Source organism: Crocodylus siamensis, chromosome 1 (assembly GCF_052110815.1).
Source record: "Crocodylus siamensis isolate JL-2025a chromosome 1, ASM5211081v1, whole genome shotgun sequence".
Lineage (NCBI taxonomy): Eukaryota > Metazoa > Chordata > Crocodylia > Crocodylidae > Crocodylus > Crocodylus siamensis.
The window spans coordinates 25,966,239-25,980,657 of record NC_143395.1 but is presented as its reverse complement, the minus strand read 5'-3'; positions in this window follow the sequence as shown (position 1 = coordinate 25,980,657).

The window sequence follows — 14,419 nt, the reverse complement described above, 5'->3', positions numbered from 1 at the left end:
AAAATATAGGTTCATAAAAACAATAACTCCTATTAACCCTGAACTTAGGCACTGGCCTTGATCTCCTGTTGCCTTCCAGTCCGTATGCTGCAGCCCCTCAACAGCTCTCCAGGCAGTAGGCAGGGAACACTCCATCATAAAACACAGGTTAGGCAATAAATCAACAAATGAAAATCTGGCAGTGATAAGACAATAACTGAACATACAGAGTGAAATTACATCAAATGAGATTCAGATACATAAAGATAACCAATACAATGAATTTAGAGAGAGTTGAGGCTGTGCTAGCAGTGCCTACTAGCAGACTGAATAGAACAGCTTACAACCCTCTCCTAATACAACATTAAGGACACAAGGTTACAACAAGAATCCCAACAACACAAGGAACCCAAACACAACAATGACACAGCAGTTGTGCCCAAAAAAGAAATGGCATCTGGGGAACAATTCTGTTACCTAAAAGAACACCAACACCCTCTCCTAGGGCACGTGACTAGGAGGAGGCCTGTAACCATGAAACCCCTCTTAACAAACAGGGGGCCCTAGAATCCTCTCCACCCCAAGGACAAATCATTCCCCTCCCATCAGGAGCTTCCCTTTGATCACCCGCAATGGGGAGACCCCTCCTCCCCTCTGGGATTCCCCCTTCCCAAGTAAGTCATGACTCCCAGCAGCTTTGAAGGGCTAGGCCCACCTTTATCCCTGGGCTGGATGTGGGTCATCCTCCCTCATGAGAGTGGTCGACCCATCCAGTTGCCACTCATTGCAGGAAGGCCTGAGCTGCCTTGTGCAGCCACTGGGCCTGTCAGCCTGCTCTCGGCCCCATGCACTGCCCTGTGCACTGAAGGGGGTGTCTGTCTCATGCAAGGATGTGGACCTGTGCTGCCTCATGCAGCCCTGGCATCGTGGATGACCGGTACCTCCTGAGTCTGCGGGGGGGCACAACTTGTGGGCAGGCCTGGGGGCGGTCCAAAAGCCCTATATCCATTCCTGCACAGGGGAGGGAGGCGGGGCAGTGCTCTGGTTGGCCAGAGCACGCTCTGATGCTCTGGGCTCCAGAGCGCTGTCAAGGAGGGCGGGGCTGGGTAGCAAAGCAGAGCACGGTCCCCAGCTGTATAACTGGGCCAGCAGGGATCCACTGTGCACTTGGCCCCATCCTGAGTGGTGATGAGTTGGAGCACCTCAGTGGGCCACCCAGCACTTTTGGGGGCTGATCTCAGGGGGGGCACATGCCCCCCCATGACCTCCTTACCAGTCTCCTGTGCCTAGCATCCTGTCAGCTCTGCTCAGCTCTCAGCCCCGTGCACTGCCCTGGGCACCGAAGGAGGCACCTGCCTCTTAAAGGGATGGGGACCTGTGCTGCCTTGTGCAGCCACAGTGGTCCCTTCAGCTTTACAGCCCTGTCTACCGATCCATGCACCGAGGGCTCCTACCTCAAGCATGGTTGGGGACCAGTGTTGTCTCGTGCAGCTGCCAAGGTCCTGCCCACTCCTGGGCCCTCTCCAGCCCTGTGCACTGAGGGCTCCTGCCTCGTGCAGGGTTGGGGACCCACGCTGCCTTGTGCAGCTACCGAGGTCCCATCTCCTCCCAGACCCTCTGTGCACCAGTCTGTGCATCAATGCCACAGCTCTTCCCATGGCAGGGCTGGGACACAGCCACCTGCTGCCTCCCACTTGCCGGAGGTGTCTTTGGGCTGCTTCTGGGGCAACCGCTCCGCCTCACCGGTCAGCTCTTGACAACTCTTCTGTAACCTGTCTTTATTGTCCCTCGCCAAAACCGCTCATGTGCTTGGCATGCGGGCTTTTATTCCTTCTTGGGGCTCAACCCCCAGATTGGGAGTGAATCAGTGGGAAAGCCTGAGGAGTTACTTCCCCCTCAAGTCTTCCTTTTCATCGATTTCATAGACATCAGGGCTGGAAGGGACCTCGGGAGATCATCGAGTCCAGCCCCCTGCCCAAAGGGCAGGAAGTCAGCTGGGGTCATAGGATCCCAGCAAGATAAGCATCCAATTTACTCTTGAAGGTGTTCAATGTAGGTGCTTGAACCACCTCCGCTGGCAGACTGTTCCAGACCTTGGGGGCTCGGACAGTAAAGAAATTCTTCCTTATGTCCAGCCTGAAACGGTCTTGCAGGAGTTTGTGACCGTTCGACCTCGTCATCCCTTGGGGCGCTCTGGTGAACAAACGTTCCCCCAGATCCTGGTGGTCACCCCTGATAAACTTATAGGTGGCCATCAGATCACCCCTGAGCCTACACTTTTCCAGGCTAAAGAGTCCCATGGCTCTCAGCCTATCATTGTAAGATCTGTTTTCCTGACCTCTGATCATGCGCGTGGCTCTCCTCTGGACTCTCTCAAGCTTCTCCACATCCTTTTTGAATTGTGGAGCCCAAAACTGGATGCAGTACTCCAGCTGCGGCCTCACCAAAGCCGAGTACAAGGGGAGAATGACATCCCGGGATTTGCTCGAGAAGCATCTGTGGATGCAAGCCAGCGTTTTGGTCGCTTTATTAGCCGCAGCATCGCATTGCAGGCTCATGTTCATCTTGTGGTCAATGATGACCCCCAAGTCTCTTTCTTCTGTAGTGCTATCCAACGTAGCACTGCCGAGCCTATAAGGATGCTGCAGGTTTTTCCTCCCAAGGTGGAGAACCTTGCATTTTTCAGTGTTAAACACCACGAGGGTCTCGTCTGCCCATTTGCTGAGCTTGTCCAGGTCAGCCTGGATCACCCGCCTATCTTCTGGCGTGGATGCTTTGCCCCAAAGTTTGGTGTCATCGGCGAACTTGGCCAGTACACTCCTGACTCCAATGTCCACATCATTAATGAAGATGTTGAATAGTATGGGTCCAAGGACAGAGCCTTGAGGGACCCCACTGGTCACAGGGCACCACGATGAGTGACTGCCATCAATTACAACCCTCTGGGTCCGACCACGGAGCCAATTTCCCAGGCAGCGGATCATGGTGGAGACAAGGCTGCAACTGGCCAGTTTGGCCAAGAGGTGATCATGGGATACCAGATCAAAAGCTTTTTTGAAGTCAAGATATATGACATCAATCTCTTCTCCCTTGTCCAGGTGATAGGTCACCTGGTCAAAGAAGGAAATGAGATTGGTCAAACAAGACCTACCTGCAACAAACCCGTGCTGGCTATCCCTTAGAATGTTAGCCTGGGCCAGTCCATCAAGGATGGCCTCCTTAATAAACTTTTCTAAGATCTTCCCCAGGATAGAAGTCAGGCTAATGGGCCTGTAGTTAGCCAGATCCACTCTCCTCCCTTTCTTGAAGATTAGTACCACATTGGCCTTCTTCCAGTCTTCGGGCACTACACCAGAGCGCCAGGAGTTTTCAAAGATCCGTGCCAGGGGCTGGGCTATGATGCTCGCCAGCTCCTTGAGTACCCTGGGGTGCAGGTTGTCAGGACCGGCTGACTTGAAGGTATCCAGCTTCTCAAGGTGTTCCTTCACGAGGTCAGCATTTATGGAGGGTAGGGGATCCCCATCACCCGGATCTCCCTGTCCCATAGCAGGCATGGGCATCCCATGGGACTGATGAAAGACTGACACAAAGTACCTATTTAATAGGTTGGCTTTTTCCTGGGCGTTAGTTGTCAGTTGCCCCATCTGGTTTAGCAGGGGTCCAACGTTGCCCTTGCTTTTCCTCCAGCTCCCCACATATCTGAAAAAGGACTTTTTGTTGTCCTTGATGCTTGAAGCTAGTTGGAGTTCAGTTGCAGCCTTGGCTTTCCTGGTTTGCTCCCTGCAGGACCGGACCAGCGTGGAGTAATCCTCCTTGGAGGTGAATCCCGTCCTCCATCCTTTGTAGGCTTTCCTTTTTAGCCGCAGGAGGTCCGCTAGGTCTCTGGAGAACCAGGAGGGCTGCTGTGCCTTCTTGCTGCCTTTCCTTCGTGTTGGAATAGATTTAGCTTGTGCATTGAGGATCGATTCCTTGAGAAGCAACCACTCTTCTTGAACTCCCATCTCCCTGGGGTCATGGTCCCTGAGGGCCTGACTGACAAGCCTCTTGAGCTTGTCAAAGTCGGCTTTTCTGAAGTCAAGGACTTCTGTGTTGCTGACCGACTTGCCAGCTTCATGGTGGATGGTGAAGGTGATCAGCTCGTGGTCGCTGTCACCCAGCTTCCCATCGATCACTAGGTCACTGATTAGGTCGTCCCCCGTAGCCAGTACCAGGTCGAGCAGCGCTTTACCTCTTGTTGGCCCATAGACTTCTTGAGTCAGGTAGAGGTCATCCACGCATGAGAGAAAGCTTTGCGACCGCTCAGATTTTGCTGAGTGATCTTCCCACGAGATGTCCGGGTAATTGAAGTCCCCCGTGACAACCAAGGTCCTGGAGCAAGTGGCCTCAGTCAGTTCCTGGGCAAACTCCTGGTCAAGCTCAGGACTTTGAGTGGGAGGTCTGTAGTAGACTCCCACCGTTGTGTCCCCTGTGCCGTATTCCCCACAGATTTTTACCCAGAGGGTCTCTAGCTGTCCATGCTGGTCGCCAACATCAGCTTGCAGGGACATGTAGCTTTCCTTCGCATAGAGAGCTACACCCCCGCCCCTTTTGTCAACACGATCCCTCCTGTACAGGGTATAGCCCTCTATACCCGTGGTCTAGTCATGGGTGGAGTCCCACCAGGTCTCCGTTATCCCAGTGATGTCATAATTCTTTGCACTGAGCAGGAGGATGAGCTCGTCCTGCTTGTTGCCCAGGCTCTTGGCATTAGTGTACAGGCAGGCAAGTGTCCCCTTCGGGGCTCTTGCCTTGCCCACAGATTGTGCCAGGGCTGGGGCAGGGGTGGGCTCCCTTAAGTGCCTTGGCCCGCTGGCTTTGCAAGGGTTGCTCAGCGGCCCAGTAGTGGCAGTTGTCTCCCCATCCCCCAGCAGGCTTAGTTTAAAGCCCGGTGGAGCAGGTCAGCCAGCCTGGCTGTGAAGAGCCTCCTCCCCAGGGGGGAGAGGTGGAGGCCATCTCTTCCCAGCAGCTCGCTGCCTCTCTCGCCAAAGAGCAGGCTGTGGTCATGGAAGCCAAAGCCTTCCCAATGACACCAGCTCCGCAGTCTTTGGTTCACTGCGTGGATCCTCCTCCTCCTTTTCACCTTGCCCCTGGGTCAGGGTGGGGCAAGCCTCTCTCCTACCCCGCTTCCGATTGAAAAGAAAGAGGAATTTTCTCAGCAACTGGCTAGAGCCATCTGGCTGAAATCATCAAGCTGAGCTACCACTGGCAAGCCTGCCACACTTACAACAGCATAGTTCTACTGGAGTCACGGGGATGATTTGTGCCTGGCATACATCAGCATAGCTCCATTGAAAGCAGCTGTGGATCCAGTGCCATGTATAATAATTTCACTAAGTCAGCTCTTCTTAACCTCGCTAGACTCAAGGCACCCATCATTGGATTCAAGGCACCCCTTCCATAATTTCTGTGAATGGAGTGGATCCCAATTTGAAAAACAATTTTATCTATTGCAGTTCTTGCCACCTTACAGGGGGATCAAACAGAGGGGGCAGGGAAATGGCCAGGCAGGGACCAGCCTGGGCCTGCTCTTATCTGCTTATCTTCTCACACCTGGAAGCACCGGTCAAAAGATTTGGTGACACCCCAGTGTGCCCTGGCACCCTAATTGAGAATCATTGCACTGAGCTTTCAGATATACCAATCAGTGTTTATTAATGTGCTCAAAATTGCAGCTGAGGAGTGGTTTGTACTCTATCCATGACTGGAAACAGGAAAGTAGGAGTAAAAGGAGCCTCCTGGGTCCAGTCCACAATGTTCACAGGCAATCATTTACCCAAGCAACCCCTAGTTCCCCACTTTAAACCTCCCTCACATTCAGCTACTGGCCACACTATCTGAAACACTAAAAACATCCTACAGTGTGCCAAGGTAAAAGCCCTACCCCTGCAATCATACAGAAGTACTTGGATAATATGTGTTCAGAAGATCCTAGGAACAGTCCCATGCCAGTCTGATCTGAGGGAAAAATTCCTTCCCAATGCTAAATTTGGAAATTGGTATGACCCTTAGAAAAACAAGGCTTTCTGTCCAGGCATTTCTGAGTTTTCCAAGTACAAGCAGGAGCATTAGGACATCCCAGTCCAACCCCTAGGCATAGCTGTGGCCAAGGTCCAGTACTTAAGAAGCAGGGGGGGAAAAAAATTCCCCATAAGCCAATAGCATTTCTGAAGAAAGAAAAAAAAGTCATGACTGGAAACCAGCAAAAGCCCTGAGTCTTGGGACCACCTGGTATTTATTGCACTACAAGAGAACTATGTCTCTTCCCAGACAGGTAGGTTGCAAATGCATGATTATACACACTGATCAGTGAGCCCAAACTCCAGATTCTCTTTTATCATCTCATACCATGGAATGTGCACAGGGTGAGGGGCACAGCATGAGAGGCATGGCACAACGGTGCACCAGTGCCCAGGACCAAGTTCCTCCACAGTGGAGGAAAGAAGGATCTTACTTTTTGCAGTCACAAAAGCCTGAAGCTCCACGGCTAGAAATCATTGCTTTGGCACGTTCCACTGGGTTATGTGAGACTACCCAGATAGTGCTTGCACCGCATCAGAAATAACACTCCTGCAATCTGATAGTACCTGGAGCTGGCCCAGCAAACAGGACCTTGGAAACAAAAAGCCCCTTTTAAGTATTGTTGGTAGAAAAATGACGCTCCTGTTCTGCTCTTATTACTCAAGTATTAGTGCTGCTGGCAATGAATTACTCACAGCCCTGTGGAGGCAGAGCATGTCTTTTGTTATATTTAGGTATCCCAGATGCTGGGCTGGGCAACATGACTTTTTGTTTGACCCTGTTCTCAGGACAGCACCACCCTGAACGTAGAGCACGTACTTGCAGAGCTGACAATCCCAAGCCAGTGACTTCACTTCCAAATCATCCCACACCACCCCCTCTCTGTACGGAGACCGCCGTTGTTGCTCCTGGGCTCATTTCTATTTGGCGGCTGCTGAGACATGACTGCTGGGCTCTTTGCTTTGACCTTTCCCCTACTTTCTAGCTGTAGACTCAGTAGATTTACTTTGGTGGAGTTTACAGGAGTCACATGTCATGTGTGACCCCTGACCCCGTTCTCTCTCTGTTCCTGGCTCTGCATCTGGAAAGCTTAGCTGGGAGTGACAGAACTGTCCAATCGACTGCCATACAGCATATTTTGTTTTCCTATTTCAGCTTGAAGACTTAATATATTACTTGCAGAGTAATTCAGTGCATGTTTCCTGTAACTGCATTGTGAAAAGAAAAGACTCATTCTCAATTTCACTGTACACCAATCTGGGGAAGGAAGTTTAAGTAACCAGGCACAATGACAAGCCAAGGTAATAAGGTACTATCGCACATGGCACTATATGAAAATAATCAATCTTGTTATTTGTTGCGTATCATTATTGGATTGGTGGTTTGTTGGTTTCTGGAGCAAACCAAAACAAACAAAAAGTCAAGCCTAGGTAATTAACACTGTACTCGACACTGTTCAAAAGATCTGATTACAGCAATGTGCTGGCATAATCAGATTTTTATTTTTTAAAGTTACTGATTAAATTTTGAAAGTATAGTTCTAAGAAATCATCTAGTTAATGTTCATGATAAAAGTCTCTCCAGAGAAAATGAAGGGCCTGATTCTGATTATGCTGGTGTTAATCAGGCCTGACCCTATAGGTCCTAAGAGTCTCTGAACACTCGCATGCAGCTAAATAAGAGAGTGCTTTGTACAGGGTAATGATAATCTATTTCTTAGCAGATCCAGGACTGAGCTGCCTGCCGTCAGGTCTCCAAACTACTACTCCTGCAACTTGTTCAAAAATCAACCAGTGTGAATCTTTAGTAACAACTGCTAGACTACATAGGGAGTAGGCTCCCACAGGGAACTGTTTCCCAAAGAGACATAAAACAAGACTGGGCAAAGCTCTAGGAAATATACCACAGGGCACAGACCTGCATTGACTGCAGAAAGAACTTTTCCAGGAAAAGTGGTTTTCTGCTGTTTTGTTTGTCACTTAACACAGGGACATTAAATGTTCCCTTATTTAGCTTGTATGGAGGGTGGCTATCACCTTCCAGCTTCACTGTGGTGGTATGATCGACCATGCCCTTAGCTGAACCATCCTGAATCCCAGTATTCTGAACAAGCTGGTGGCAACTCTTGTTCACTGGGTATAATGTGAATATTAAAAGGCCTAAAAAACCCCTATGTTTCAATAATCTGATATGATCTATCTGAAATCTGAATTTAAATTAATCAACAAGGTTTTGAGCACACGTGAATTCTGCCCAACAATCAGCCTGAGAAAACTAAGAAAAATCTCTCAGGGTCTTGTTCAGCAATAGTGATAACAGGAGGCTCAGTACAATCCAGTGAGCCTGAGAACATGCGATTAATGCAGCCAGAAACTGCAACCAGTAAGTAGCAGTCCTCAGTTATTTTTAATTGTAACAATAGGTTGGTAGGGATAGAAAGCAGAGTTAGAACACCAATGAGGTGATAGGAAATGGGAGTAAGATGCAGCTTAGTGAAGTAGAAGACCTGATTCAAAGTACTCTGTCAGACATGACCCATAAGATCAAAGAGGGCAATGTTTCATACTGGACTAGCTTTTGGGATGCCATTGTCTGTGGTCAACCAAGAAGAGCCTACTTCTAATCACAGTTGTTACAGTGACCCCTGTGAATACTATCATGATTGGAGGTTATTAAATCCATATTGAAATCTGGAAAGGGGGAGAAAGTTGTGTGTTTGGCCTGTTCACCACAAGGTTTTGGTGCTGGTACCACTACATTGATCCAAAGGCATTCTGAAAAACCAAAACAGGGCCTGCCAGGATTTTAGTGAACTGGAGTAGGTGTCAAAATAACTGGCTCATGGAGGATGCCTTGAAGTAATTTATGTGAAAAAGATGAAGCAACTGTCTTTTCTGAGTACAGAGGGACCTTGACCAAGAATCAGTCCAAAAATAGTAATAGCAAACACAAGAGAAACAGATCAAAGCAGGTGCTCAAACATACCCTTGTTTGTTTGAATCAATACTATACAAAGAGATTGAAAAAGATGAGGGGCCAAATTCAACCGTACTAGTAGGACGGTTTAACTGGAAGGGTTCTGCCATTTTATGCCAAGAATGACTCTGGTTTCAAGTTTGAATAGATATCCCATTTTTGATCATATTTAAAGGTTCAAGGGTTTTTATGTTTTGCAGGGCAGAAAAGCATGTCATTATGATCCACATAAACTCTTACTTCTATAACCCTGCACCAGAAGTGGAACTCAGCATTGAACAGGATGGGGTAATTCATCTCATTTACATCCTCTCTGATAAGAAAGCTGTCAATTAATGATGGCTTACTGAGACCTAGATTGGGGTGCTCAACTCTTGGCTCACAGGCCAGATCCAACCTGAGGAGCTGTGTCATCCAGCCTTCTGGGTTCCTTCTGGGTCCAGAAATTGGGTGTTAATTGCTGCTTCCTTGTTGCCAAATTGCCAGACTTCTAGGGAGCCTGGTTGGCTGGACATATATATCCGTGTTATGAGGCACATAGGGCTGGGGCAGTGTGGGGCCTCATAAGGGCACTCAGGGCCAGGCCAAGGTAGCACAGGACCCAGCCTGGACGTGTCAGGCCTGGCTAAGACAGAGTGGGGCCCATTCTGGGTGCATGGGGCCAAGGCAGTGCAGGGCTGTTCTGGGTACTCAGGGCCAAGCTGGGATGGCATGGGGCCTGATCTCGGCACATGAAGCCATGGCAGGGCAGCACAGAGCCTGATCCTGATGCTCAGGGCCCAATATGGGCATGTGAAACCCAACCCTGCATGCCAGCCCCTCTTCACTCATCAGGCCCATGGGGCCAAAAGGTTGAGCACCGCTGACCTAGACTTAGCTCACCAAAGCTGTTTCATAGATACTAGTGCATGACTATCATAAGGTTATACTTTTCAGTCACTGCTCATATCATATAGTTGAGATCTGAATCAATAAGTAGCTTGGAAAGGAAATCTGGGTGGAGCATGCCTTACAATGGAAGGGCAATGATAAGAGATCACAGCAATTCTTTCATACTGGAAACAGTTCTAAAGAGCCTTTGATTTGATTGGGGTCTGATCCATCTAGGCCTACCTTGGACCTATGCCCTGATCTGAACTACCACTCTACAACTGAAATATTTTGCTTATACCAGTAGTACCTGAGCCATTCAATCCTCCATGCTGACAGCCTAAAATATGATCTGTTGATGTACACTGTACCCTTCTCTGTATTACCTTGATGCTTAACTGTGTTTCTTGTTACCTAACATAAGCTATACTTTGTCAACAGCTATGCATTAGGTATACACAGAGAATATATCCTTTCTAAATATAAGGACTGTGACTTGGATTTAATAGAAAGTGCAGTTGTTCTCACCTTTTCATATGTAGGAATTGTGACCAGGTTTGACAGGAAAGAGCAAATGGACTTTCCTTTTAATTATGGATACATAGTTTTGTGTAAGGAAATTTCTCATTTTGTTTCTATGATAGCATGTGAACAGTGTACTGTATGGAAAAGGCTGACACCCAGGGATCTAACCCAAGTGTCTTTAAAGTTTATTTGACTCATGCCCACTGCAGAAAGTATGGGGTGGCTGTGAAAAGCACCTGTCATTTCCAGTGATGGGCCATATTCTAATGAGCCAATTTCATTTACACATAATTGTTTCTATAAGCTTCTATTAATATTTTATAAGTTAATTGTATTATATTACCACACAGTATTTCATTGCTTATTTGTCTTACTGATTTTGTGATTCAGTGCTTATGTTAACAGTTGAATGTAGAGTCCCATTGTGTTTGCTGTTGTACAAACATACATGATCCTTGCCCTTAAATGGCTTTCAATGTTGGGACTAAAAAATAGTGCTAAAATTAGGGACAGGTTTCCCTTTTTGGACAGGTGCCAATTAAAAGTTAAGGTTCATTAGCATGGCTGCCTTTGATAACCGTGGTCTATCCTTTTAGCTCAGGTAGGAGAGTCAATGTGACCAGAATAAACTGATGATGTGAAGGTTCATTGGTACTGACAGCACAAGCTGTAACATCAACACCACTGAAAGATGCATGCTCATCATATAATTGAGATCTGAACCAGTCAGTAGCTTGGAAGGGAAATCTTCAAAGGCAGGCGGTGATGAAGGGACTAGCATGCTTTAAAGGTAGGTGGCAATGAAGGGACTAATCGGGCTGAATCAACATCTGTGAAGGACAGGTTAAAGTGAGTTACTATTTCTGTAAGTAAGCATGGAGTATGCCCGAACAAGTCTGGATTTCCCTCACTCTCCTGACTATGCTTTTAAAGGATGCATTATGTAATATGCTCAGGTTTTAGGTAGGATAAAAAACAGTACATAGTGCCAACCAGGGAAACTGAAAAAAAGGTTAAGATAGCTGCCTTGGAGCAGGAGAGTCAATAAACAGCAATCTGTTTTTATTCTTGTTAAACTTTAAGAGGATTCTATTGGTATCCACATTCCATTGTCACTAAAACAGACAACAGCTGTCTCATTATTGTACACATTAAAAATACATCACTTGTGTGATGCTCATGTCCTTCTGAAAATATGGACATGCATCATAAGCTTCTTGGATGCTTCCAGGAATGGATTACAAAGCCTTTTACTCCTGAATCACTGTTTGAATACAGCCCAAGAACCTAGTGACTAATGCTGTGGTTGTGAGATGTTGATGGTTTTAGACCAAGTCCTAAAAGATGACAACATGAATCCCCTCCCCACCTCAGTTAACAAACCCCTCCCCCCCATCATATCTGCCAACACTACAATCTTATTGGAAGTTGAATCAGAGAGGCCAAGGACTGAAAGTGTCTGTAAAATTAATTTGGTTTCTTGTTCTGTGTAACTAATAGGAAGAGTCCTGTTGTTAGAGCACCAAAGGGAAGATTACACTGGGCATGTCTACATGAGACGCTTTACTTGAGATTAGAACTAATTATCACACAGTAAGTGTCACAATCTACATGTGCAGACACTTACTACATAGTAATCTGCTCTAATCCCAAGTAAATTTGCTACTGGTAAATACAAGTAGCAAATCTACTCGTGATTACTTACTGCACAGTAGCGCAAGTGTAGACACCTGACCAGGAGCACATTTGCTCCAGTCAGCTGGGCAGCAAGGAGCAGGAGATTGCTTCCTGCCCCTGACAGCTGCCTGTTGCTGGAGTGGGCTCCACCACTGGAGCCTAGGTGGGGACAATGGCCTCCTGCCCCAGCAGCAGGGAACTCCCAGCAGCCCACTCTGCAATTGCAAAGCCAGGCCTTGGAGTTCCTTATCTCCCAGCCCAAGCTTGTGGGGCCTGGGCTGGGAGATTCTTCCCATGACAAGAATCTTCCAGTGCTGGCCCTATGACCATGGAGCTGGCACTAGGAGATAAGGTTCTCCCAGCCCCATGACCATGGAGCTTGGGTTGGGAGATAAGGACCTCCTAGCCCTGGCCCTGTTATTGTGATTGTGAAGCAGGGCTGGGAGCTCCCTGCTGCCAGAGCAATGGGACATTATCCCCAGCTGGGCTCCAGTGGCGAGGTCTGCCCCAGAAGCAAGCAGCTTCTGGGGCAGGAAGCAATGTCCCAGGCCCTGCCAGAAGACAGCTTTTTTGACATGATGCTCCCTTCCAGCCCCTGAGCTAATACCCAGGGAAGCCTAGAGCTCCCCCTGGCTGCTGCAGGGGGCTGGTGCAGGACCAGCAGGGGTGGGAGCAGATTGCTGCCATGAGCAGCAAATCTGCTCCCAAGTCTCTGCCAATGTAGGTATGTGCCTGGGTCAGTTTACAACAGACTGATCCTGCATTATTTTTCAGATGTAAACGCGCCCACTGTGATTGAACTGTATCATCAGATAGTTCAGGCAGCCCTCGACTTTACACCGTTTTGTGTTACGTTTCGCACACACGTTTACAAATTGACACCCTGTTTCAACTTTATGACATCAGTTTCGACTTTACAACACTTGATCCAATGTGACACCATGCCAGCAAACAAGTTCGCTACATTGCTCATCTCCCTGGAGAACATCTGTCCAAACTTCCTTGGAAACTTTTTTTAAGAAGCAGACAAGACTCTAGGAAAACCTGCAGCCAAGACTCCTGAGAAGACTCCAGCCAAGAACCCTTCAAAAAGTCCAGCAAAGTCACCTCAAAGAAGTCCTTCCAAATCAATATTATTGCTATTTACAATATAAATACTTTAATGTATAACTGATCATCTATAATTGATCAAGTACAAAATTCTGGGGTATTTTTAGTAAAAATAGGGTATCGGGCCTCGGTTCAGGAACCAATCCCCCATTTATAACATTGTTTCTTATGAGAAAATTGGTTCTGTTACAGCGTTTTGATTTAAGACACGATTTTCAGGAACCAATTGTGTCATAAGTCCAAGGACTGCCTGTACAGTTGCCTTTTCTTTTTTGCAAGCACTTGTATGAGCTTAAAAATTCATTAGAAAAAATGCCTGTATAGGGGAAAATCTTTTCAAAAGATCTTTGGGCTGAGAAAAGGAGTGACAGATTTGCTCAAAAAGAAGAAATTAACAGCCAGTTGCTCTAATCAGTGGTTTCTATTGTCCATAGTAAGAACAATTGAGTTGTAATGAGGACGGGAAAGATGTAAAATGAGATAAAAGTACTTAACATTCGGTGTTGTTTTATGAGAGGAAGTTAACTGTGATAGTCTGAAGTCAAGCAGAAGGCAGAGTTGCACTTTATAGACCGGTGCTCAACATCTGTGTCCTGATCTGAGGTCCAGGACAGGCATTGTGGGGCCCTATCCAGCCATGCAGAGGCAGGGGGGCCGCCTGATCCTGACTCAGCCCTACTCAGTGTAGGGGGTGTGGCTCATTCACATGGGAGAAAGGGGGTGGGGCCTGCCCCCAACCTAGCTAGACAGGAGGAAATAGGGTTTTGCCTAGTCCAAACCTGGCCAGGCAGAGGGAAGGGGGCCTGGCCTGGATCTGCCAGGAGGGGAAAAGTGGCTTGGGCCAGCCCTGAACCACTGTGCAGGACTTGGGATTTTGGCTATGGGGAGGGGAGGCAGTAGTATTAACTGCTACTGCTCCGCCAGTGCCCAATTTCCTGACCCTTGAGGAGCTTGCAGACTGGATTCCAAGGCTCCTGGGGCTGCAGTTAGCCCACAAGCTGTTATAGACTCACTCAGTGGTTCTCAACCTTTTTGGAAAATGCCAGTTCTTAGTTTTCGCTCATTTTTGACTACACAAAAATAATAGAGCTATTCTTCTATAGCAAAGAACTCAGAAAGTCCACAACAGGCTAGAATGCTTTTAACACTACGCATTCCTATTGGAAATCTCTGGGTTTATGATATGAACCAGCATGCTCACACACCTACTGGTGCTAATATTGTA